Raw genomic sequence first — 24,014 nt, 5'->3', positions numbered from 1 at the left:
TTGGTCTACTATCCCCCAAGTGCTACTAATACTCACCCAGTACATGAGTACAAACACCTGAGTTCCTCAGTGGTAAGGAATCTACTACCTTATGAGACAATGATATACATTTTATATGGCTAAATTGCAAGGAAACTCATTCTGTGGAGAGAAGTCTACCTTCTTCTGACTTCCATTCTATTTCTGGTCTTTCAGACCACAGAGAGGAAGGCTAACGCTTTTTAGCATAAGAATTTCTCACTATTGGAAGGTGAATGAAAGGACATCACTCCCTTGGCTGGAGATTTCTAGTTCTTTGATGCTTGGTAGGGTTTTAGATCATTCCATCAACCAAATCATTCTTCTCTGAGCATACTGCAGGGTGTTGAGTCCCACGATGGTTATTTTATATACAGTGTAAGAGGGACAAATAGACTATCACATCTTTTTTGGCTCTTTCATTTTTCTTAAGGCAAAGAAAACAAAAGGACAATATCACTCAAATATTTTAAGCTGTTCACTTTGTTCATGGTCTAGCTAGTGCATAGTCTCACAATGGCATAATACAATTACTTTTTTAAATTTTTTTGAGATGGAGTCTCACTCTGTCGCCCAGGCTAGAGTGTAATGGCACAATCTTGGTTCATGGCAACCTCCGCCACCCGGATTCAAGTGATTCTCCTGCCTCTGCCTCCCAAGTAGCTGGGACTACAGGCACATCCAGCTAATTTTTGTATTTTTAGTAGAGATAGGGTTTCCCCATATTAGTCAGGCTAGTCTTGAACTCCTGATCTCATGATCCACCCGCCTTGGCCTCCCAAAGTCCTGGGATTACAGACGTGAGCCATTGCACCTGGCCTACCATGACTCTTTTTAAAGATAAATTTTGTAGCAAAAAGAAACTATACTTTGAGGCAGGAAACAAAGTTCTACAGAAGTATCCAAGTACCTCCACAAATTTATTGAGCAAATACATCCCCATATTTTTCTCACCTGTTTGTCATACGTGCTCCTCCCACTTGCAGGAAATAAGGAAGGAATATAGCTTGTTGTAATCATTCTAATAATCTTTCACAAATCTCATATCCATCAGCGTGGCTAGGCAAGAGGAATCTAGTATTATAAGGTGGTGAAAATAAAAATGAATTAGGTTTTGAAGCCGTAAAATAATAGGGTTCAAATTTTGTCTCTCCAGTATGACCTGGTAAATCATTCCACCATTCTGAAGCTCAGTTAACTCATCACACTACAGAATTGTTGTATCTGGGAAAATGTATGTACCAAATCTAGCACTGAGCACCGGATATTGAGGCTATTAGTGAATACTATAAAAATTATTACAGTTTTGAGCATTGATAGGTCTTTTACTTTAACAGCACTGGTTTCAATGGGATCTTATTTATGCATCAGTAACAAGGAATGAAGAACTTCCATGAAAATTTTCAAGTTACTTGAGGCTTACACTTTAGGATCAAATCGTTTTTGTTTCAACCATTTTAATTGAAATTTATTCCTGAAAACATTATGTACTGCTGTGAATTTACAAAAAGAAATGACAAATATGATTTAAGTATGTATTGCTTTTTTATTATCATGATATTTATTTACAACATTATTGCAGTATTACTGTAATACCTGAAAGGAAATTTGAGGTGGATGGACCATTTCCTTCTTCATTAAAGAGTCCCAGGCTTTTATAATTTTTGAGATCTTATACTTTCTTCATTATATATTTAGTGGTTCTGGTTAGTTCATACCTCTGGCTTATACATTATAGCAAGTAGAATTAAATGGCCTACTTCAATACTATCCAGTTATATTATTCGTTCTCCTATTTTCATGAGGTTAATAGATATTTCGCTTAAAAAAAATTGAAGCTTGGCTCAAGCCTGTAATCCCAGCACTTTGGGAGGCCGAGGCGGGTGGATCACGAGGTCAACAGATCGAGACCATCTTGGTCAACATGGTGAAACCCCGTCTCTACTAAAATTACAAAAAAAATTAGCTGGGCACGGTGGTGCGTGCCTGTAATCCCAGCTGCTCGGGAGGCTGAGGCAGGAGAATTGCCTGAACCCAGGAGGCGGAGATTGCGGTGAGCCGAGATCGCGCCATTGCACTCCAACCTGGGTAGCAAAAGTGAAACTCCGTCTCAAAAAAAAAAAAAAAATTGAAGCTATGATATTTGAAGTGAAACCTACCCTCAATCAACAAAGAGAATCAAATTTTGCAACTCCTTTTTCTCAGCCCTGGGAATCCTCATTACAATGGATTTGTTCGTGTCTCTCGACCTATAGAATGTCGTTAACTGTAGAATACTGTGGACTGCAACATGGCTGGCAAGCTATGAACAGAGAGTAGTTAGAAAGCCAGAAGTTGGTAACAGGCAAGGTCAATGGGGCTAATAAAGCAACAGCAGACATTGGCTAAGAACACAGTATCTGGGAAAGCACCTGGAGCAGAGAATCCAAAGAGGTTCAGTTAGCGGATTTCAAATATGACTAGCCCACCCCACCCTCACTCATATCTCCAGGGCATCCCAGAGAAAAGCAGAGAAGGGGGATGGAGATTAGGGTTCTGTAATTTGACAGAAAGAGATTCAGCAGTTCCATCAAGTAAGGCTTGAGTGAGACTGAGGCAGTACCTGCAAGATTTTTTTGTGCTTTTTTTCCATACTGATAGAAACATTTCTGGACATTCTTACTGCTATCAGAGTAATGTCTTCTAGTGATTTCTGTCTCTGACCTCCAGTGAACTCTAAAAACAAGCAAATAAGCTATATAGCATTATCGAGAAAGAGTCTATTGATGTTGCATAAGGAGAATTGCAGGGGGTGCTTTTTGAGTATAAGCCCAGAATCTAAACTCATAGACAAGATGGCATCTGTGTTCAACTGCTCAAGATCATTGTACTAAATAACATATTCATCATTTGAAGACAAAGGCAGGTATAAGGTGGACAAAACTAAGCCAAAATGTCTTTAACTCCTAAACAGACACTAGCTCTACAATTTTACCAGGTATCTGAGGGTCATTAAAAATATCCATTAAAATTACCTAGAACCATGAAGAACTTCTTACTTTGAAAATCAGAACAATTTGCTGAGAAAATTACAGCTCTTTAAGTATTTCCTGGACTCTTTACGCATTAGAGATTTTATTTTCAAGCCAATAAGAAATTATCTGCAGCCTGATGGTCTCAACAAAGTCCTATCTTCTATAATATGGTTGCTTCTTTTATTTGCTCTATAGTTGTATAACTATAAGATTAGTTATAAATGGATACAATTTTAAAATACATTTAAGCTGAATTATATTAGTTTTTAATGTGGAACATTTAAACATTACATAATTGTCTTAAAACAGCTGATGGACTATATAGCATAGAAAAAGATTTTTTAGATTGGCATTTAAGTTTGGTGTGCATCAGAGATGGAAAACTGCTTTAGGAAGTGCTGGTCCTGAATTATTGACCTTGTGATAAAGTAATTATATACATCATCAGTAAAAACTTAAGTGAGTGCCTATTATGTTAAAAGCTATTTTGGTAGCATTGGGTAAATAAAGAGCTATAGAGGCAATCTCTGAATCAAAGGGTTTATAGAGCAAGTTATAATTCAAATACAAACCAACCTCAATGCTTAAAAATGATTGTTAGCTACTAGATCACCTTGAAAATCTTTGAATTTTTGACTTGTAAAGTTAGAAGAGATGTTAGAGTCCAACACCTCCTTTAAAAATGAAGGAACTGTGGCTAGGGGAATGAATGAATCCCAAGAGTTTGCCTAGAACCTTACCCATAGGAGGAACATATGAAACATTCGTTAAGCAAATGAATGAATGAAATTATTTGAATAAAGTCATCCAGTAGAGAAGAAACAAGTCTGACTATAGAATCCAGATGTCCTATTAGACCTGTGTCAAACATTCCAGACTTCCACCTTGGGCCTATAAAATTAAACTATACTTGTTGTTTGTTTCTAAACTTTTTACTGTAGTCCCTCCTTATCCATTCAGGATTCATTCCAAGACGCATAGTGGATACCTGAAAACATGGATAGCACCAAGACCTATATATATGGTTTTTTCCTATACATATATCTCTATGATGAAGTTTAATTAATAAATTAGGTACAGCAAGAGATTAACAGCAATAATTAATAATAAAACAAACAATTATAATAATTTATTGTAGTAAAATTAGGTGAATGTGTCATCATTTTCTCTCTCATTCTGTGTCTCTCTCTCTCTCTCTCAAAATATCTTAGTACTCACCCTTCTTCTTGTGATATGTGAATAAAATGTCTACATGATGAGATGGAGTGAGTGAATGACACAGTCATTGCAAAGTAAATGGAAATTTTCAGAAATAAGTTTTAAATTTTAAGTTATGTGCTGAGTAGCATGATGAAGTCTTGAGCTGCCCCACATTGTCTCACTGAGATTGCCTTTAATCACTAACTATCTGTCTTGGATATTAGACTATTGACTGTCATGGTATAGTAGTGCTAGTATTTAAGTAACCCTTATTTTACTTACTAATGGCCCCAAAGCACAAAAGTATTTTGTTTGAGTGATTATAATTTGCATTACATTTTTATTTGGGGATCTTACAGATTCATTACTGGTATGCAGACATATAATTGCTTTTCAATGTTTAGCTTATATTCTTTGACCTTGCTGAATCCACTTATACTTCAGAGAGTTTTTCTGTAGATACCTAGGGACATTCTATGTAGCCAATAATGTCATTTGTAAATAAACACAATTTTGTTTTGTTTCTTGATGTCCAACCTGTATGCCTTTTTTTTTGCCTTGTTGAACCTGCCAAAACTTCCAGAACTACTAAGTTCAAAAAAAAAGTATGAGAGCATACATCTTGCATTGCTTTCAATCTGAGAGAAAAATATTAACTTTTCTTTTTTTCAGTACAAATTTTGTATAATGCTTGCTGTAGAATTTTTTTAATCAAGTCAAAAAAGTTCCCATTTATTTCTTTTTCATGGTAATTTTATTATTAACGTGTATTGAATTTTGTCAAATGCTTTTTTCTGCATCAATTGATATAATTACATGATTTTTCTTTAGCTTATTCATATGATGGTCTCTGTTGTATTACTGTTTTCAATTTAACTGATTTCTGCTCTTTATTTCCTTCTGCGTGCTTTGGGTTTACTTTTTCTTTTTTCCTACGTTCTTGAGGTAGAATCTTAAATTATTGATTTGAGGCTTTTCTTCTTTTCTAATACTGTATTTAGTGCTTTATATTTTCCTCCCAGCGCTGCTTTCACTATATTCTACCAGCTTTGATATACTGTATTTTCCTTTTTATGTAATGCTCTTTTAAAAAATGTACATTATACTTCATCTTTGACTGATGAACTATTTGCCCATGTGGTATTTCACTTCCAAGTATTGTAAATTTTCCCATTATATTCCTGATATTAATTTCTAGACTGATCCCATTGTGGATAAAAAGCATACTCTTTATCATTTCAGTTACCTTTTTTTGCATTTGAACTGTTATTTCTTTTCCTGTGGTGAGACAGTCATAAAAATATTGTGTAAGAATTTTTTCATAACCTTTAATTCTCATTACTGGCAATATTTATTATTATTTATTATTATAAATCTATAGAAATGCAATTGAAATATATAGAAATGGGGTAACTATGTCATTACCATGGCAGCTAATGAAAAATAAAACAAAAATATTTTCTGAATTTTAGAAAGCAAGTTGGAAATACAAAGTAAAGTACTAAGAACTGACCATCCTATGTAACTTAATTTTGCTTACTGATTTAGCTTTTGTACTGGTTAATGGAAAATAGCCCAGCTCTCTTAAATCTACGTCTTCCACTCTCTCAGTGTTGTAAGTTGAATTGTATCCTTCAAAAAGATACATTGAAGTATCACACAATGCGATTTTATTTGGAAATAGGATAATTACAGATGTAATTGGTTGAGGAGCAATCACACTGGAGTAATGTGTGCCCCTAATTCAATAAGACTGGTGTCCTTACGATGAGAGGAGAACAGAGGCAGACACATGAGGAAAGGCAGACGTGATGTCAGAGGCAGAGACTGGAGTAATTCAGCTTCAGGCCAAGGAACTCCAAGAAGTACAGGCCATCAGCAGAAGTTGAAAGAGGCAAGGAAGGCTTCTACCCTACGGGTTCCAGAGGGAGCATGGTCCTCTAAACATCTTGATTTTAGACTTCTGGACTCCAGAACTATGGAGTAATGAATTTCTGCTGTTCTAAGCCATCTAGTTTGTAGTGCTTTTTATGACAGCCCTAGGAAAGGAATACATTCAGCTTTCTTTTTAATTCAATTTTTAAGATTTTTATTCTATTTGCTTCCCTTTTCTTTTCTTTTTCATTAATACATAATATTTTACATAATTATGAGATATATGTGATATTTTGTTACATGTGTAAAATGTGTAATGATCAAGTCAGAGTATTTGAGGTGTCCATCGCTTTGTAGTATTTATCACTTCTATGTGTTGGGAACAATTTACATCCTCTCTTATGGCTACTTTGAAGTATACAATTCATTCTTATTAACTATAGTCACTCCACTCCACTGCCAAATAGGAGAACTTATACCTTTCATCTAATCTTATGTTTATACCCATCAACCTGCCCCCTCCAACCCCACCCTCCACCAACCACCGTTCCCAGCCTCTAATATCTATCATTACACTCATTATCATTATGATATCAACTATTTTAGCTCCCACATATGAATGAGAACATGTGATATTTGTCTTCCTAGGCCTGGGTTATTTTACTTAATATTATGACCTCCAATTTCATCAATGCTACTGCTGCAAAGGACAGGATTTTATTCTTTTTAATGGCTGAATAGTATTTCATTGTGTATGTATACCACATTTTCTTTACCTTGTAATCTACTGAGAGACACTTAGGTTGATTACATATCTTTGCTGTTCTGAGTAGTGCTCCAATAATCATGCAAGTACAGGTATGCCTTTGATGTACTAATTTCTTTTCCTTTGGATAGATCCCCAGTCGTGGGATTATTGGATCATATGATAGATCTATTTTTAGTTTTTAGAGAAATCTTCATACTGTTTTCCATAGTGATTATACTAATTGACTTTCCCACCAACAGTATATAACAATCCCCTTTGCTCCATGTTATGGCAGCATTTGTTATTTTTTGTCTTTTTAATAGTAGCCATTCTAACTAAGGTAAGATGATATCTCATGGTTTTGATTTACATTTACCTGATGATTAGTGATGTTGAGCTTTTTTTTTTTTTTTTCTGGCTCCAAAGATCCTTTACTGAGATCTACTTGAAACACTTCAGTCCTTAATTTGTCAGCTGAGTTGACAGCCTGATAGGTGATCTAGATCAAGGTTTCATGGCAGCAAAAACACTTCCTGCCTATGTCAAAATGGGTTCATGAATAACATGTGTGAATGTCATCACGGTCTCTGTTCCATCTTCTTCAGGATTCGATTCAACTCCTTAAATTTGTGGATCTGACGGATGAAGAGATCCCATAGCACCTGGCGACCTTGGTGTCTGCAATGTGGATCATGTCTATTGAGGTAGAAGTCAACCACTGAGGCTGACTAAAATTCACCATCCAGGGCTGAGATGCCACTGGTCCATACCAGGTTCTTCATCTTGTGTTTGAAGACAAGAAGCTGGATCCAGAACTCCTGCTTTGTGAGATCCTGGAAGCCAGCCAGCTTGGCCACAGGCATGGTGGTATAGAGCTTGAGGAAGCTGTGGATGGTTGAAAGCTGGGCCTACTGCTGTATTTCATCAGAAGACACCTCAGCTGCTGCAGGAAGGGCTCTTTGTGGTAGTTGGGCTATACATTATCATAGCTGGGCACTATAGGCAACAGGAACTTGGGGCAGGAGTAAACGAAAAGTTCTTCATAGACCTGTGAGTCACTTTTCTCCATGTGCAGCATCTTGCCCCTGTATTTCTCCTGCAGCTGGAGGTGAATGCTCTCATCAATATGCATGGGTACATAGTGAGGCTAATGGTCAGCAGCACATGCCTCTGCTCATTCTGCGTGTTAACCATCTCATACTTATATGTGGTCCTCTGGAACATGCTCTTGGTCCTCTGGATATAGAGGAGGATGTTGGTGAAGACCTGGATGGCATCCTGGTAATGATGCACAATCAAATATGTAAACCCAACATAACAGTATATGGTAACCTGGCACTCCAGCACATGGGAATACATGCTTTTCTTGTTCAGTTCAATGTTCTCCAGCACCTTGATGGCCTTGTAGTAATCTCCTAACAGGGAGTGCAGGTGGAGAAGCCTCACCAGGCTGAAGTAACCAAGCATCCTCCCAGGCATACTCTCAGGATCACCTTCTCTTGTGTATACCTCCAACTGTTGGTTGATGTTGGATTTGTCTACCAGGGAATGAAGGACATTGAGGACACCATGAACATTCCAGATTTGGGGATAAGAACAAAGGAAGTCAAGCTCCTCCTCTGACTTCTTGGCAGTCTTACAGTGGTACTGACTGAATGATTGAAACTGGTAGATGAGCTCATAGATGATATCCCAGAGCCTCTGATTGGGTACTTCAAGGGGAGCAGGACCATCAAAGTTAAGAATGTAGTTGAAGAGACTGCAATAGTTGTAATAGGATTCAATCCTCTGCTCCAAGGAAGGTCCCCAACTGACTTTGGCATATATGTGCCTATATTCTTTGTATAACATCAGGAAGAAGCATGGTTGCCAACTTGTGGATCAGTGGCTTCAGCCTCGGGCCAAGGTGGATTTTTAAAGAATCTGTCAGTCAGCTTAGTCCAGCTGTTCTCATAGATGTCCTGGATCTCACATACCTTCTGGTCAATGACATCACTGGAGACATAACTGGCCTATACCTCGTACACTTTCTGGTCAGTCAAATCATAGATAGTTTTGTGTAGATACTGGATGAAGTTTTTGATCACTTCTGGGATCACCTGGTAAGTTTACTATTCATACTGACATTCATAACCAAGGTCCTGCTTTGGATCTCCGGTGTGCATATTATAGCTGCCTAGATAAGCATAGGGGTCATAAGCTGCCTTAGACTCGTAATCACCAGCAGGATAAGACATAGCTGCCAGGCTCATGAACACCACTGGAAAGTGATGTTGAGCATTTTTTTATATATTTGCTGGCCATTTCAGTGTCTACTTTTGGGAATAGTTTGATCATGTCCTTTGCCCACGTTTTAATGAAATTATTTGTTGTTTTTATTATTGTTATTGAGTTACTTGAGTTCCTTATATATTCTGTATATTAGTCTCTTATGAGACGAATAGTTTCCAAATATGTTCAACAGGTTGTCTTTTCACTCTGTTGTTTCCTTTGCTTTGCAGAAGCTTTTCAGTTCAATATAGTCCTATTTGTATATATTTGTTTTAGTTGTCTGTGCTCTTAACATCTTTGCCTAGACCAACATTCTAAAGTACTTTTCACTATGTTTCTTCTAGTTGTTTTATACTTTCAGGTCTTATGTTTAAATCTTTGATCTATCTGTGTTGATTTTTGCATGTAGAGAAAGAATTCAGTTTCATTCTTCTGCGTATGGATCTACAATTTTCCCAGCACTATTTATTGAAGATGATGTTCTTTCTCCAGAGTATTTTCCTGAAGTCTTTGTTAAAAACAAATTAGTTGTAAATATGTGGTTTTAATTCTAGTTTCTCTATTTTGTTCCATTGGTCTATGTGTCTATTACTATAACAGTACCATGATGTTTTGTTCACTATCTCTTAATAATATATTTTGAAGTCTGCAGTGTGATGCGTCAAGCTTTGTTTGTTTTGCTCAGTATTGCATTGTCTATTCTGGCTCTTTTTTTCATATAAATTTTAGGATTTTTTTTCTATTTTTGTAAAAAATGACAAGCATAGAGTTTTTATTAGTTCTCTCTTTGCTTGTTTATAAAATTAGTGTTGTCATCATTTTAAAATAATGAGTTATAAGATAATATTTATAAGTATCATAAAAAGTTCAAATAAAAAAATATAATGAATACACAAAAAGAAAAAGCAAGAAATTAAAACATACCACCACAGAAAATCATGTTTACTAACTGGAAGACAGGAAAGAAGTAAAGAAGGAAGATAAGACCACAAAACCACCAAAAAACAAATAACAAAACAGCAGGAGTAAGTTCTTACTTGTCAAAAAAAAAAACACTAAAGGTAAATAAACTAAACTCTCCAATTGAAAGGCTGTATAGATTTTAAAAACAGAGTAGCTGAATGGATTTAAAAAATAAAGGAGTGGCTGAATGGATTAACAAAAAAATAAGACCTGAAGATCTGTTGCCTACAAGAAACACACCTCACATGTAAAGGCGCACGTACAGGCTGAAAATAAAGGGATAGAAAGGCAATATAAACCAAAAAAGACAAGATTATGGCAGACAAAATATATCATAAGACAAAAACTGTAAGAGACAAAGAAGGTTAATATATAATGATAACTGAATAAATTCAGCAAGAGGATATAATAATTGCAAATATATATTCATCCAACACTGGAGAATCCAGATATATAAAGCAGATATTGGAGCTAAAGAAAAAGATATATTCAAATATAATAATAGCTAAAGACTAACATCCCACTTTCAGCATTATATAGATTATCCAAACAGAAAATCAACAAAAAAGCAGGCCTTAATCTGTACCAAGTAGACTCAGAATAAAAGGGAGAAGACCCAAATAAATAAAATTGGAGACTAAAAGGTAGATATTACAACTGATACTGCAAAAATTCAAAGGATCATTAGAGACCCATGAACAATTATATGCCAATAAACTGGAAAACCTAGAAAAAATGTATACATCTCTAGACACATAAACCTACCAAACTGAACCACAAAGAAATCTAACATGTGAATATATCAATAACAAGTAACAATATCAAAGCCATAATAAAAAGTCCCCAGCAAGAAAAAGCCCGAGACTCAATGAATGCACTGCTGAATTCTATCAAACATTTAAAAAAGAACTAATACCAGGCCGGGCGCGGTGGCTCAAGCCTGTAATCCCAGCACTTTGGGAGGCCGAGGAGGGTAGATCACGAGGTCAAGAGATTGAGACCATTCTGGTCAATGTGGTGAAACCCCCATCTCTAGTAAAAATACAAAAAATTAGCTGGGCACGGTGGCGCGTGCCTGTAATCCCAGCTGCTCAGGAGGCTGAGGCAGGAGAATTGCCTGAACCCAGAAGGCGGAGGTTGCGGTGAGCCGAGATCGCGTGCCATTGCACTCCAGCCTGGGCAACAAGAGCGAAACTCCGTCTCAAAATAAAATAAAATAAAAAAGAACAAATACCAATCCTACTCACTATCCTGAAAAATAGAGAAGCCTTTCAAATTCATTCTACAAAGCCAGTATTACCCTGATACCAAAACCAGACAAAGACACATCAAAAAAAGAAAACTACAGACCAATACCCCGATGAACTTCAATTAAAAAAAAATTCTCAGCAAAACACTGGTAAACTGAATTTGAGACTACATTAAAAATATTATTCATCATGACCAAGTGGGATTTATCCCAGGGATACAAGAATGGTTTGACATATACAAATCAATAAATATGTTACATTACATTCAAAGAATGAAAAGCAAAAATCATATTATCATTTCAACTGATGCTGAAAAAGCAGTTGATAAAATTCAACATAACTTCATAATTTAAAAAATCCTCAGAAATCTGTGTATGTAAGAAACATACCACAACATAATAGAAGTCATATATGACAGACCCATAGCTAGTATTATCCAGAGGAAAAAAACTAAAAGGCTTCCCTCTAAGATATGGAATACACCAGGAATGCCCACTTTCACCTCTGTTATTCAACATAGTACTGGAAGTCCTACCTAAAGCAATCAGACAAGAGAAAGAAATAAAGGGCATCCAAACTGGAAAGGAATTCACAGATGCCATGGTCTTATATTTGGAAAAACCTAAAGACGCCACCAAAAAATTACTACTAGAACTGACAAGCAAGTTCAGTCAAGCTGCAAAATACAACAACAACATAGAAAAGTCAGTAACTTTTTTTTTGAGATGGAGATCTCACTCTGTCATCCAGGCTGGAATGTAGTATGCAATCCTGGCTTACTGCAACCTCCACCTCTTGGGTTCAAGCGATTCTCCTGCCTCAGTCTCCCAAGTAGCTGGGATTACAGGCATGAGCCACCATGCCCAGCTAAATTTTGTATTTTTAGTAGAGACAGGGTTTCACCATGTTAGCCAGGCTGCTCTCAAACTCCTGACCTCAGGTGATCCGCCTACCTCGCCCTCCCAAAGTGCCAGGATTATAGGTGTGAGCCACTGCACCCAGCTGCCAATAACATTTCTATATGCCAACAGTAAACAATCTGAAAAGCAAATCAGGAAATAACCCCATTTACAATAGCTACAAATAAAATAAAATAAAATGCCTAGGAACTAACCTAATAAAAGAAGTGAAGGACCTTTACTTAAACACTGATTAAAGAAGTTGAAAAGGACACAAAAATTAGAAAGATACTACATTTTTATAAATTGAAAGAATCAATATTGTTAAAATATCCATAATATGCAAAGCAATCTACAGATTCAATGAAATTCCTATCAAAATAACAAGGACATTCATCACAGAAATAAAAAATAAATCCTAAATTTTATATGGAACAACAATAAAACAGAATAGTCAAAGCTATCCTGAGCCAAAAAAAAAAATATGGAAGAATCACATTACCTGAGTTCAAGTTATACTACAAAGCTATAGTTACCAAAATAGCATGGTATTGGCACAAAAACAAACACATAGACCAATGGAATGGAATAGAGAAGCCAAAAGCAAATGCATACATTTACAGTGTATTAGTTCATTTTCATACTGTTATAAAGAAGTGCCTGAGACTGGATAACTTATAAATGAAAAAGGTTTAGTTGACTCGTAGTCCAGCATGGCTGGGAAGCTTCAGGAAACTTACAGTCATGGTGGAAGATGAAGGGGAAACAAGGCAGCAGAAAGGAGTTCTGAGCAAAAGGGGAAGAGCCCCTTATAAAACTATCAGATCTCCTAAGAATTCACTCAGTATCATAAGAACAGCTTGGGGGAAACTGCCCTTGTGATTCAATTACCTCCACCTGGTCTCTCCCTTGACCTGTGGGGATTATGGGGATTACAATTCAAGATGAGATTTGGGTGAAGACATACAGTGAACTCATTTTCAACAACGGTGGTGAAATCATACACGGGAAAAGAACAGTCCCTTTAATAAATAGTGCTGAGAAAATTGGAAATCCACATGCGGAAGAATGAAACTAGATACCTGTCTCCCACCATATACAAACATCAAATCACAATGGATTAAAAACTTAAATACAAGACCCCAAACTATGAACTACTACATGAAAACATTGAGGAAAATCTCCAGGACATTGGAGCTTTTCTTGAGTAATACCCCACAAGCCCAGGCAATCAAAGCAAAGATAGACAAATGGGATCACATCAAGTTAAAAAGCTTCTGTACAGCAAAGAAAACAATCAACAATGTGAAGAGATAACCCACAGAATGGGAGAAAACATTTGCAAACTACCCACCTGACAAGGGATTTAAAAAGAATATATGAGTAGCCTAAATAACCCTATATGAAAAAAATCTAATAATATAATTTAAAAATGGGAAAAATAAATGAATAAACATTTCTCAAAGGAAGGTAATAAAAATGGCAAACAGGGATATGAAAAGGTACCCAACATCAGTGATCACTCAGATAAATGCAAATCAAAACTGCTGTAAGATACCATCTCACCCCAGTTCAAACAGCTTTTATCAAACAGATAGGCAATAGCAAATATTAGTGAGGATGTGGAGAAAAGGGAACCCTGATACAACATTGGAGGGAATGGAAATTAGAATTAGTTCAACTACTGTGGAGAGCAGTTTGGAGATTCCTCAAAAAAAATAAAAATAGAGCTATCAAATGATCCAGCAATGTCACTGCTAGGAATATACCTCCCAAAAAGGAGACCAGTAAATTAAAGATATATCTGCACTCCCTTGTTTGTTGCAGGATTATTCACAATGGCCAAGATTTTGAAGCAACCTAAGTTTCCTTCAGCAGACTAATGGATAAAGAAAATGTGGTACATATACACAATGGAATACTCTTCAGCCAACAAAAAGAATGAGATCTTATTTGTCACAACATGGATAACACTGGAAGTCATCATGTTAAGTGAAATAAACCAGGCATGGAAAGACATGTTCTGCATGTTCTCACTTATTTGTGGGAGCTAAACATTTAAATGACTGAACTCATGGAGTGGAATAATGGTTAGCAGAGGCTGGGAATGGTAATGGGGCAGGGGTTGGGAGATGGCTAATGGTACAAAAATATCACTAGAAAGAATGAATCAGATCTAGAATTTGATAGCACAACAGGGTGACTATAATCAATAATAATTTATTGTACATCTTGAAATTACTAAAAGAGTATAATTGTATTGTTTGTAACATAAAGAATAAATGCTTCAGCTGATTGACATCCCATTTACCCTAACGTGATTATTATACATTGTATGCCTGTATCAAAATATCTCATGTGCCCATAGATATACACACCTACTATGTACCTACAATTTTTTTTTAAGTCCCAGTTCTGAACTTGCTCTCCTAATACCACACTAGTAGTGAGCTTGGAGGCTTTTATGTGCTTGGTGAGATGTTGAGGTGTAAGTTCAGTAGATGGCTTTTGCTGCTGGAGATGGAAATGTGGTGCAGATTTTTTTATGGAGTTTGGCTGGATGAAATCCAAAACTTTTCTGCCTTCCTTAGCTTCTATTTTTCTGGTCCTGTGAGTAAAGACAGTAGGACTTTGTTGTTGTTGTTGTCTCCTGTCCTTTTTTTTTTTTTTTTTTTAAGACAGAGTCTCTCTCTGTTTCCCGGACTGTAGTGCAGTGGCACTATCTTGGCTCACTGCTACCTCTGCATCCTGGGTACAAGCAATTCTCATACCCCAGTCTCTCAAGAAGCTGGGATTACAAGCATGTGCCACTATGTCCAGCTAATTTTTGTATTTTTTGGTAGAGATGGGGTTTTGCCATGTTGCCCAAGCTGGTCTCAACCACAGGTAATCCACTTGCCTTGGCCTCCCAAAGTGCCGGGATTATGGGCATGAGCCACGATACTCAGCTTTCATTTTATTCTTCATATGCATTTTCTTCCTAGCGTTGTTTTTAATCAAAATTTCTCCTTCCTCTTTTAGACAGAAAAATGCCTCATGGATGTAAATAGCTAAAATGCGTGAATCAATTCCTTCCATTATTTCCACCCATTCCTGTATCTTAAGTCACTCAAAATTCTGCCAAACATATATTACTAGCATATTAATGCATTCGAATATTTTAAAAGGTGAATGACAATATTTATGACATAAAAGACCCGATAAGGTAGTTTGGAGTAGAAAATGCATATTTCCAAAGAAAGTATAAATAAAAATAGTTAGACTAGTATTAACATACTAGTTTTGGGGCATCTGAAAAATAACTTTTATTAATTATTCTCTTTTTAATTTTCAAAGAAAAAACTGAAAATATGAGGAAACTCATCCCAGAATGCTTAAATAACTTATTACATGTGACTTTTCTAATAAATTGTTATTCTGGGGCTAAAACCCTCTATACCCAGTACTCAACCATGTTAAGATAATTTTAATGAGATAAGTATTTTAGCTTATACAAAGAAAAATCATCTGAAGATTAAACTGGAGAACAGTGACATGAAGAAAAGTTAGCAAAATGGCTTCTGCAACATATTAAATTGCAAAAGCAAGCAGCCTCTGGAAATCACCACAGATAAGATTTGAGAGACTCATTTTATAATGGTATTTTTTTAAAAAAAGAAGAAGAAAAGATCTATTTCCCCTAATGATCTAACAAGATAAAATTCTGTTTACTCTTGCTTTAATGCCTAAAGCTCTTACTGTCTGGTAGTTCCTGATTCAATAATTAGTAAGTGGTAAACAAGCTACATTTAAAGTTGCCTAATAAAAGTTTCCTTATAGCAGGCACTAAAAGCATCAGAAAGCTGTAATGAGTTTAAATGGTTTTCAAATAGTAGTCTATAAGAAAAAGTATTTGATGATGTTAAAAAAAATGCACAAAAAGCATTCTAACGGCAGGAATCATTACAAATTTTACTACTCTATTGCCTTTGCTTAGAACAATGCACAGCACACAGTAGGAACTCACTAGATACATGTTAAATACATTCTAGGAAATTATTCCCCCTTATTACCAGCAAAACTCTCTTAGAAATTCATATGTCATTTGATGTTGTCTCAAGGCAACATTACTAGCCTAAAACTAACTTTGGAGCCGCCACTCTCATTCTTTTTGTTCAATCAACTGATAGGGTGGAACACTTACTGGCAATGCTGACAAATTCAATGTTATCACTTATTGAAAGAAGCTTCCTTGAGCTAACCAAAGCCAAGTTCCCATACCCATGTGCCGTAGCAGCAAAAAATTAATCAGAAAAAAGGGAGGATGTGATAACTGACATACCTAATTCTAATTCCAGTTGCATCTCTTACGCCATTTTTTTTCTAACCGAGGAATATCATCTCTTAAAATACTTGTAATGTTTGAAATAAAAGATAGACTATAAATCTCTAGCACATAGTATGCACATAATATTTTCAGAATATTTAAATCAGATTCTGAAAATTTACTCCTTCTCTATGATGCTTGCCAACAGATTTATCACTTATACCAGAGTAATTTTAATAAATTCTAACAGCTAAGAACTAGATTGAGAGTTATTTCCATGGATAATTTACACCTGTGGAACTATAACTCCCTCTACAGAGCCATTGACAGTTAACAAATGAGATAACATCATCTTCCCATTTATCCAAAGCTCAGATGTAAAAAGAAAAAAAAAAACACTAAATAGTATAATCTATGATCATTTGTTACACAATTAATAATCACATTTGGTGTGGCTAGCAACACAATAGGAAAAGATGGCTCCACTTCTTCCACAAGAGCTTGAATAGGCTCACACTGGAAAACAATGCTTCAGAGATAGTTCATTCTGGGCTCTGGATATAAAACAGACAAAGATTAAATGTTGCCAGTGTAGTAAGCCGGAACCTAGATGACTGGAGCCAAAAAACAATAATCACTGAATCACGTTGAGCCTTCCATCAAAGATAGGAAATTAAACAAGACTTAGATGTCATTAATCTTTCACACAGATTCAGTTCTTTACCCTCCTATATTCAGCACCCTTTACGCATATAAAATTGTGCAGTTCCATGGGGTTCCCACAAACAACAGCTGATAGATGAGTTGATTTATAAGAACTTCCTTGGTCTTATATCGTTGGTCCTGTGAATGTGTCCAAATCATAATTGACATGATTAACATTATAACAATAGCTAATGTTTGTTTGCTATGTGCCAGGCATTGTGCTAAGTGCTTTTATTTAATCATCTTTAATAGCCCAAGAATATTGGTGCTACCAATATTTCTATTTTATTAGTGAAGTAACAGGCATGCAGAGGTTCACTGCTTTTCTAAAGTTCACACCTAAGAAAGCAGGGAGATGAGATATGAAACTAGGCTGCCAACCTGCAAAATCCACACTCTTAGCCACTACTCTACTCTGCCAACCAGGATATATTATTTAGAGAGTTATTGAGGCACACTTAGAGGCCAGGTAAGTTCAAGGAATTATTCAACCCAGCTTTTGGAATATGAGCTGCCAAGATCTTATTTTTTATGATCTTAAAAAGAGAGGGAAAAGTCGAAAACGAGAATCAGAATTATTTTTACATGTGATTTAATAAAGTGTTCATTTCCAACTTTTCTTTATATTCTCTGTGAGCTTAAGAATACAGTAGGGAGGAAAGGCTTGAATTGGGGAAAGGTGGTTTTCCAAGGCATATAATGCGAGAACTGAAGCTACCTAAAAATGATATGAAATGTTGCTCTTCTCATTCTTCCCAACCTCTTCCCTCTAGTCACACACCATAAATGAGCAGTAAAAATGCATATCTCTAGTGTCTCTTCTACTTTTATGCATTTTTAGGTGTATTAAAAATAGCACTAATTAACACTAAACAAGAATTTCTATCTACTATGCATAAATTATCATATCAATTTCAAGAATCCTAACTTTATGATAATAAAATACAGTTAAAATAAATCAGACCAGCTTTAGTCATCATATTCCTCCCCTCTACTACATTTACTTCTTCCCTTTCCATCATGGTTGGAATATGGTTTGTCTCCACAAAAGCTCATGTTGAGGCTTGGTCCCAAATGTGATGATATTGGGAGGTGGGTCCTTTAAGAGACAATTAGGTCATTAAGAAGGGTTCATACCTTTCTCAAGGGACTGAGTTCTTCCTTGTATGGAACCAGATTAGTTACCGTGAAAGTGAGTTGTTTGAAAATGAACCTGCCTCTTCTGTTAGGATTTTCGTTGTATGTATTAACTTACCCTTCCACTTCTTCACCATGCTATGCAAGAGCATTAGGCCCTCACCAGAAGCCAACCAGATATGGCCACTCAATCTTGAACTTCCCAGTCTCCAGGATCACGAGCTTAATAAATCTCTTCTCTGTGTAAATTATTCATCCTCAGTATTCTGTATAGCAATAGAAACTGGACTAAAACACTTCTATAACCACATTCCTAGCTGTGACTCCAAGCTGCAAGAGGTTAGAGCCTCAGGCACAGAGTGGTATTTTTCTAGAGGCTGATTCCTATCTCTGAACAGTGCTGCAATTAGTCATCTACTCCAGTGCAATGAAAAGCATGCACAGGCTTTTTTCAGGATACCTCACTACTACTGCAGCCTTGCTTGTGCTGTCTTACTGAAGGGCACTTTGGGATGCTTTCAAGGTGCAATGTTCAGTCAAGTCCAGACAGAAGAAATTCCCAGACCTATTCCTGCTGGCCAAATGTTGGGGTCCCGTATTTTTTATGGTTTTAAGAAATATTTTGTTTGTTTTCATTGAAAGTCCCTATTATACTCTGAATGTAATGTGTATTCAACTGGGAGACTCTATCAATTCTGTCTTTGCCAATTTAGTAGTTGATTCCTCCTGCAGTAAATATGGAGGTGAAGAATTCGCCAGGAAATCCAAATTATTTACTCATGTTGTGGGAAATGAGTCAAAAGGCAGGGTTATGAGGCTGACACAAATGAAACGGTGCTTGTAATCAATAATGTAGACAAGACATAAGAAAGGTGCAATTGTAACTTGTTTCTGAGCTGGGAAGAGGCAACCAAAGGCACAGCAAAAAAGGCTTATCTTGACTGCGACCCTCAGCCTGAAGTGCTTAATGCTTAGCCTTACATATTAAACAAAAATTATTTGTCATGCCTTGAAAAAACTGGAAAATGAAGAAAAGAAAAAATGGAATGGCACTGTACCTAGAGGTTTAATTAAATGTCACTCATTGTTGATTTCTTTAGTATTCAAACTTTTGTATTCATTACATTTCCATAAGGAAGACAGTCATTAATTAATTAATTTAAGAATGTATTAAAAGGATGTCAGCCAGATGGCAGAATAGGACTCTCCAGCACTCATTTCCCCAAAGAAACATAAATTTGAACAGCTATCACATACAAAAATAATTTCACAAAAGCTAAGGAAGCCAAGTAAGAGATTACAGCACCCAGCACATATAAGAAAAGACACATTGAAGATGGTAGCAAGGATATTTTACATTACCTGTGTCATCCCTCCTTGAACCTCACACAGCGCAGCATGGAAAGATATCCTCCATGTAGGAGGAAAAAAGAGAAAACATTAAACTTTGTTTGGGATCTCAAAACCAGGTCTGCCCCCCAGTAAAAGCAAACACTGTGAAGGCCCCTATACCCTTATACTCCAAGTGGCAAGTACCTAAACTGAGACTTCAGGCCTGCCCCAACAACAGGCTATCAGCAGCCTCAGGCTCCAAATTGCTCCCAACATTAGTTTACCCCCAATGGCCACAGGCTTCAGGCCTGCCCCAGCACCAGGCAAACACCCACAACCCTAGTCATCAAGCCAGCACCTGTGGTCCAGCCTCTTCAGATACTGACTCTAGGCACCTGAGGCCAGTAACTAGACCAAGCCTCTATGCTCACTTGAATGCCAAACAGGATCTTGCAGCCCCAGGCTCTGGACAAGCCCCAGTGTCAGATGTATCCCCATAGAAGCAGGCTCCAAGCCTTCCCAGTGCCAGGCCACCTTATGTAGACCTAAGCTTCATCAGATTCAGAGCCCAGGCCTGCATTAGTAGACCTCATTGCTGAATCAGGCTGCACAGACCCAGGACTGACCTATGTACCTAGGTTCCAGACTGATCTCAGAGACCCCAGGATTTGAGCCAGCTGTTGCAGACCTAGACCCTATTTCAGCATCTGCACATCCAGTTTCTAGTCTGGCAGCAGTAAACACAGGCTCAAGGCCTAGCCCCAGTGGTTCCAGGCACCAAGCAAGCACCTATGACCCTAGGTTCCCAACCAGCTCCTGAGAATCCAGGCTCTACAGTAGCCACAGTAAAAGGCCAACTTCAGGAACCAGTATGGTTCCTTTGGTCTCAGGCTCCAAATGACCCTGAGTCTAGGCCTGCTCAAGGCCAGGGTCCAAGTCCACACCAGCAGACCTTGGTGCAAGGCTTGGCTCCATGCACTGAACCTACAAGATCACCCCTACAAACCCAGGGTCCTGACCAGCCCTGGTGAACTCAGGATGTAGGTCTGTCCCAATAGTTCTAGGCACTAGGCCTGACCTCATGTCAGTCTAGCTTCCATGGATTCAAACTCTAGGATCATCCCATTTGAATCAGGTTTCAGGCCAATTACTGCAGACACAATTAACAAGTTGACCCCAGCAAATCCAGGATTGAGACATATCCCTGAAGACCCAGATACCAAGCAAGCTCACTCTTGGACCATGAAAGACAGCCTGCCTAGAATCTATAAATGAGCTGACTGGTGAAAAGCTTTTTGAGACTAGGTAAGTCTGCAAAAAAAATTGAACTAAGTCCCTACTTTTTCAAATGTGAAAATATCAGCATAAGACAACAAGAAACTAATAAAACATAACACAACCAAAAGAGCACTATAATCTCCCATCAGCTCACACTAAAGCAATGGAGATATATAAAATGCCTGACAAATAATTCAAAATAATTGTTTTAAGAAAGATTAACAAACTTCAAGAAGATACAATTGCAGTAATAACAAGAAAACAATAAATGACCAAAATGAGAGATTCAATGGAAAAATTGAAATTATTTTTTTAAAAAATCAAACAGCAGTTTTAGAGCTGAAATATAAAAGGAATGAACTTTAAAATGTAATAGCCTCAAAAGTAGATCAAGCAGAATGATGTATCTGTAAAACTGAAGACACATTATTTGAGACTATACAATCAATTGATTAAAAAAGAATGAAAAAAATAAAGAAAGCTTATAGTGATTTATGGTACAGCATCAGAAGAGCAAACATTTGAGCTATAAGTGTTTAAGTTATACAAGTTTGTGAAAAAGAGAGAGAAACAGGGGCATAAAGCTTACTTAAAGAAATACTACCAGAAAACATACCAAATTTGGAGAAATACATAAATATACATAGAAGGTCAAAAGTCTTTAATCAAATTCAACCAAATGAGACTATATCAGCACATTATCAAATGGTCAAAAATCAAGGACTAAGAGAGGACCCTGAAAGCAGCAAGGGAAAAGAAGCAAATGACTTAAAAGTAGTTCTAGCAAGGCTAGCAGAGAATTCCTTAGCAGAGTCCATACAGACAAGAAGAGAGTGGGATGCTATATTCAAGCATTAAAGGAAAAATAAAGCTATCAACCAAGAATACTTTACCCAGAGAAGCTGTCCTTCAGAAATGAAGGACAATAAAGACTTTCGCAGATACACAAAAGCTGACGGAGTTCTTTACCACAAGACCTGTCTTACAAGAAATGCTAAAGGGAATTCTTTAAGCTGAATGAAAATGATATTAATTAGTAAAACAAAAATATATGAAAGTATAAAACTCACTGGTAAAAGTAAGTACAAACTCAAATTTTGAACACTGTAATACCATAATGGTCATGTGTAAATCACTTATATCTTTAGTATAAAGATTAAAAGATAAAATTATTAAAAATAATAATAGCTAGAATACATTGTTAAGGGATACGCAATAGAAAAAGATGTAAATTATGACATCAAAAATTTTAAATGACTGGAAAGGGTAGTGGAGTAAAAGTTAAGAGTTTTTTATGCAATCAAAGTTAAGTTGTTATCAGCTTAAAATAGCCTGTTATAACTATGCTTTTTGTAACCCTCGTGGTAACCACAAAGCAAAAACCTATAGTAAATACATACAGATAAAAAGTAAATAATTAAAGGACCATCACTAGAAAAAAAACACGAAATCACAAAGGCAGACAGCAACAAGAAAGAACTAAGGTTCTATAAAACAAGGAAACAGTTAAAATGGCAGCAGTAATTCCTTACCTATCCATAATAATCTTTCATGTAAAAGAATTAAATGGTCCAATCAAAAAACATAGTGTGGGTGAATGGAGAAAAAGAAATAAAATCTAACTATATGCTGCCCACAAAAGAGATTCACTTCACTTGAAGTGAATCTCAGGTGTAAAGATACACAGAGACTGAAAGTGAAGGAATGAAAAAGGACATTTCATGGAAATGGAAACAAAAAGTGCAGGAGAAACTATGCTTATATCACAGAGAACAGACTTTAACTCAAAAACTGTAAAACAAGGCAAAGAAGGCTATTCCATGATGATAAAGTAGTCAATTCAGCAGGAAGATATAGCAATTATAAGTATGCATGCATCTAACATTGGAGCATATAAATATATAAAGCAAATATTGATGGCTTTGGAGATAAACTGTAATACAATAATGATGGAGTACTTAAATACCCCACTTTCAGCAATGAATCATCTAGACAGAAAATCAACAAGTAAACATTGATATTAAACTACACTTTAGACCAAATGAACCTAACAGGCACATATAGAACCTTCTGCATAACAGCAGAAGAATACATATTCATCTCAAGTATACACAGAACATTTTCCAGAATAGAACATATGTTAGGCCACAAAATTATTATTAACAAATTTAGTAAGATTAAAACTGTATTAAGCATCTTTTTAAATCATATAAAACTAAAAATCAATAAAAAGAGGAATTTCAAAAAATTCACAAATATATGGAAATTAAACAACATACTCCCAAACAATCAGTAGGCCAATGAAGAAATTTTAAAAGATATTTAACAATGTTTTGAGACAAATGAAAATGGAAACACAACGTATTATCATGTACGGGATATAACAAAGGCAGTTCTAACAGAGAAGTCTATAGCCATAATGCCTATATCAAAAAGAAGATCATAAACAAATTATTGTTACACCTCAAGAAATAAGAACTAAGCCCCCCAAAAAACATAAAATGAAAGCAAAAATTAATGAAATAAAGATTTTTAAATACAAAAAAAATCAATGAAACTTAGATTGTTTAAAGATAAACAATATCAACAAACATTTAGCTAGACCAAGAAAAGAGAGAGAAGGCTCAAATTTTAAAAATAAAAAATGGGCTGGGCATGGTGGCTGGGCCTGTAATACCAGCACTTTGTGAAGCCAAGGTGGGCAGATCATGAGGTCAGGAGACAGAGACCATCACGGCCAGCATAGTGAAACCTCCATCTCTACTAAAAATACAAAAATTAGCTGAGTGTGATGGCACATGCCTGTAATCCCAGCTACTCAGAAGGCTGAGGCATGAGAATTGCTTGAACCCAGGAGGCTGAGGCTGTGGTGAGCCAAGATCACACCACTGTACTCCAACCTGGTAACAGAGTGAGATTCCATCTCAAAAATAATAAAATAAAATAAAACAAATAATGAAACAGGAGACATTAAAACTGACACAACAGAAGTATAACACAGAGCATTATAGAATATTT

The 24,014-nt window shown here is 36.3% G+C and overlaps 1 long non-coding RNA gene and 1 pseudogene across 1 annotated transcript in view; both read right to left on the bottom strand.

The window, feature by feature from the left end:
- Positions 1 to 24,014, bottom strand: part of LOC144577568 (uncharacterized) — a 695,104-nt gene that overhangs the window by 619,906 nt on the left and 51,184 nt on the right. The gene's annotated exons all lie outside the window — the stretch shown is intronic.
- On the bottom strand, positions 6,666 to 9,930 carry LOC100409887 (eukaryotic translation initiation factor 3 subunit L pseudogene; annotated as a pseudogene).

Source organism: Callithrix jacchus, chromosome 8, assembly GCF_049354715.1.
Source record: "Callithrix jacchus isolate 240 chromosome 8, calJac240_pri, whole genome shotgun sequence".
NCBI classification, from domain to species: domain Eukaryota; kingdom Metazoa; phylum Chordata; class Mammalia; order Primates; family Cebidae; genus Callithrix; species Callithrix jacchus.
Note: the sequence above shows the minus strand (reverse complement) of the source record. Positions and strands in the feature narration are given on the sequence as shown.